This window comes from Trachypithecus francoisi, unplaced genomic scaffold (assembly GCF_009764315.1).
Source record: "Trachypithecus francoisi isolate TF-2019V2 unplaced genomic scaffold, Tfra_2.0 Lachesis_group13, whole genome shotgun sequence".
Lineage (NCBI taxonomy): Eukaryota > Metazoa > Chordata > Mammalia > Primates > Cercopithecidae > Trachypithecus > Trachypithecus francoisi.
In genome coordinates this window covers 118,743,179-118,747,403 of record NW_022681458.1, presented here as the reverse complement: position 1 = coordinate 118,747,403, position 4,225 = coordinate 118,743,179, and the positions used below count along the sequence as shown (strand labels likewise).

Sequence of the window (4,225 nt, the reverse complement as noted above, 5' to 3'; positions counted from 1 at the left end):
AACATAGTATGTCTCTCTCTTTATATGGAACTTTCTAAACTTTCATTATCATTGTGTAGTCTTTAGGATATAAGTAATATACATGTTTTCTTAGATTTATATCCAAGCATTTTTGTTTTTTGAGTGAATGTAAATGGTATTGTATTTTAAATTTCCATTTCAACATGCTTATTGCTAATATATAGAAATGTAGTTGATTTGTTTGTGTTGATCTGTACTCAGTGACCTCGCTGAACTCACTTATTAGTTACAAACAAAACAGTTTTGATCTATTTTGTTTGTATATTTCTTGAAATTTTCTGCATAGACAATTATGTCATCTGCAAACAGGAATAGTTTTATTTGTTCCTTTCTAATTTGTATGTCTTTTCCTTTTCTTGTCTCATTGCAATAACTAGAACTTTCAGCACTACCTGGAATAAAAGTGGCAAGAGTTGACATCCTTATTATAGCCCCAGTTTTAGAGAGCAGGCATTAAGTCTTTTTTTTTTTTTTTTTTTTTTCCACAAATAGCACTTTTTATTTTGCCACTATTTGAAGTCTGAACTTTAAACAGATTATTGGGCTGGTGGTTCATATCCATCGGCTCGTTCAACTTTAGCACCTGTCTCATCCCCAGTGGCTTTTCCAGAACTACTGCCTTCACCATGAAGCTCCATGAGCTTTCCCAGTTCAAACTTGGGCTTCTTCAGCATTTTTACTTTCCTAACGAAGACTTCACGGAGAGGATAAACAGATTGGCAAGCCTTTTCTGTGTCTTTCCCAATGCTATCTGGAATCAATTTATTGACCACTTCTTTCAAGTCATTTGTCTGCACCTCTCGGGTCATGACTTCCATCATCATCTTCCGGATTTGGCGGACCTGCTGGTGCTGAGCATAAGAGGTCTTATGTATCTGATTGTTGCATTTTTCAGTAAAACCAACACAGAACAGATGAAGCAAGTAACCATCGGTAGTCTTGACATCAACATGAGCTTCAATCATTGTCTGCCATTTTTTGACCATGGAACACATCTTGTCACGGGTAAGATCCGTGGCATGGAAGTTAATCAGGCAGTTTTTACCCTGAACATCTTCAGTAATCAGCTTGAATTTTCTAAATACAACTTAATCATTCTGCACATCAGCAAGACTCACTTAAAACACATGACCCTTGAGACCATCAGATGCAATTTTGGTTCCTTGGGTCCTGGTGATGAGTGTCTTTCCAATATTTCTTATACTGAACGTAGCAGGTGCTTTCACATCATACCAATATTTCTTAAAAAATGGATCAACCACTTTCTTCTTGGCTCCCTTTTTGCCCCCTTTCGTAAGGCGCTTGTTTTTGCCAACTGCCATGGTGCTGGTCAGAGAGCCAAAAGGCAAGTCTTTCACAACTAAGCATAATTTTAACTCTAGGGACTTAAAAATAAATGTTTTTTATTAAGTTGAGGAAATTTCCTCTATTTCTACTTTTCTATAAGTTTTATCATAAATGGGTGTTGAATTTTCTCAAATGATTCTCTGTATCTCTTGTTAAGGTATTTTTCTTATTTAGCTTGTAAAATGGTGGATTACATTGATTGCTTTTTGAATATTGAACCAATCTTGCATTGCTGGAACAAAGGTCATTTGATCATGTTGTATTATACAAAGGTATAATTCTTTGTATGTTTTTCTAAATTCTATTTTCTAATACTTTGTTAAGGATTTTTGTACCCACATTCGCAAGAGTCTATACTTTTTTTGTATTGTCTTTGGTTTTGGTATCAAAGTAATATCAGCCTCATAAAATAAATTGGAAAGCGGTCCCTATTCTGTCTTCTCAGAGAGATTATGTAAAATTGGTACTAATTTTTCTTTAAATATTTGGTAGAATTCTCTAGTGAAAACATATAGGCCAAGAGTTTTTTATGGGAGTTTTAAAATTATGAATTCCATTTTCTTTTTTTTGTTGTTGTTGAGACGGAGTCTCTCTCTGTCGCCCAGGCTGGAGTGCAGTGGCCGGATCTCAGCTCACTGCAAGCTCCACCTCCCGATTTACGCCATTCTCCTGTCTCAGCCTCCCCGAGTAGCTGGGACTACAGGCGCCCGCCACCTCGCCCGGCTAGTTTTTTGTATTTTTTTTTTTTAGTAGAGACGGGGTTTCACCGTGTTAGCCAGGATGGTCTCGATCTCCTGACCTCGTGATCCACCCGTCTCGGCCTCCCAAAGTGCTTGAGCCACCGCGCCCGGCCATGAATTCCATTTTCTTAACAGCCATAGGCCTACTGAAATTACCTATTTCACCCTGGATGAGTCATGATAGTTTGTATTTTTCAAGAATGCGAGTCACTTCATCTTCTTGTAAAATTTATGCGGGTAGAGTTGTTCATAGTACTCTCTTATTATCCTCCGAATGCCTTCAGGATTTGTAGTGATATCTCCTGATATTGGTAATGTGTCATTTTTTTTCTTGCTACAGATTTATCCATTTTATTGATCTTTTCAAAGAACCAAGTCTTTGTTTTATTGTTTTTTCTATTTTCTGTTTCTATTTCATTGATTTCTATTCTTATCATTTTTATTTTTTTATTTCCTTCTTTTTGCCTGCTTTGGTTTTAAGTTTGCTCTTCTTTTTTAGGTTCTTGAGGTGGAAGCTTATATTATTGATTTGAGACTTTTCCTCTTTTCTAATATTCGGATGTAGTAATATAAATTTCCCTCTCAACAATGATTTCTCTGTATCCCACAAATTATGGTATGATATAATTTTATTTTCATTCAGTTCAACATATTATTTATTACTCTTGAGACTTTGATTTTGATCCATGGATTATTTAGAATAATTGTGTTGTTTAGTTTCCATGGGCTTGGAGATTTTTATGTTATCTTTATGCTATTGATTTCTAGATTGATTTCATAGTAATTGGAGAACACACTTTGCAAGATTTCAGTTGTTTTAAATGTGTTGAGGTTTGTTTCATGACCCAGAGTATAATCTATTTTGATGGCTGTTCCAAGGGTACTTAGAAAGAGTACCTATTCTGCTATTGTTGAGTGGAGTGCTCTATAAATGTTGATTTCATTCTTTTGATTGATAGTGTTGTTGAGTCTTCTATATTGTTGCTAATTTTTTATCAATTGTTCTATCAATTATTAAGAGAAAGATGAAATATTCACCTGTTTATGAATTTATCTGTTTCTCCTTTAATTGCTATCAGTTTTGGCTTTGCATATTTTCAGATCTGTTGTTTGTTATACATTTAGAATTGTTATATCTCATTAGATTTGTCCTTTCATCATTGTATAATGTCCCTCTCTGACAATTTTCTTTATTCTGATTTCTACTTTATCTGAAATTAATATAGCCACTTGTGTCTTCCTTTGATTGATAAATGTATCATATCTTTTTCAATTTTTTTACTTCCAACTTGCCAATAACATTGTATTTGAAGTGAGTTGTTTTTAGTTAGCAGACAGCTGGGTCATGCTTTTTGATTTGCTGTCAGTTTCTGTCTTTTAATTAATATTTTATCATCCTTTACATTGAATTTATACATTAATATATTAGAGCTTAAGTCTACGATATAATTTTTTGTTTTCAGCTTATTCTGTTTTCATTGCTATTTTCTTGAACACTATAGAATTCCACTTGGATTCATCTATGTTTTTGAGTATATTTCTTTGTATAGATTTGCACTGATTACTGTTTTATATATCCATAACATATCACAGACTACTAGTGATAACATTTTACCAGTTTGGTTGAAATATAAAAATCGTATTCACTTAACCTCTATACCTTCCCCCCATTTATAAAATAATTACCTTGAATTTTTTCCACGACATTTAGAACCACATCAGATAGTGTTACAATTTTTTTTCAATCATCAAACATAATTTGGAAAACTCAAAACAAAGAAAACCTATTGTATTTAGCTCTATTTTTGCTTATCCTATTCGTTCTTCTTTCCTAATGTTCTGAGGTTCCTTAGACCTTTCTGTTTGCAGCATTTCCTTTAGCTACTCTTTCAGGGTAGATCTGCTGGCAACAAGTTCACTTTCCTTTGTCTGGAATGTCTTGATTTCTTCTTGCATCACCTGAAAAATACCGTGCCACTTTCTTCTGGCCTTCAAGGTTTCTGATGAGAAATCTGTTGCCATTCTAATTGTTTTGTTTCTTGGAAGCAAGGCATCTTTTTCTTTTCTTTTTTTCATGACTCCTTGCAAGATGTTTTCTTTGTTTTTAGTTTTTAGAA

The 4,225-nt window shown here is 34.0% G+C and overlaps 1 pseudogene; it reads right to left on the bottom strand.

Annotated features, from left to right (window-relative positions):
* Positions 1-538: 538 nt before the first annotated feature.
* LOC117095423 lies at positions 539-1,463 on the bottom strand (annotated as a pseudogene).
* Positions 1,464-4,225: the final 2,762 nt, after the last annotated feature.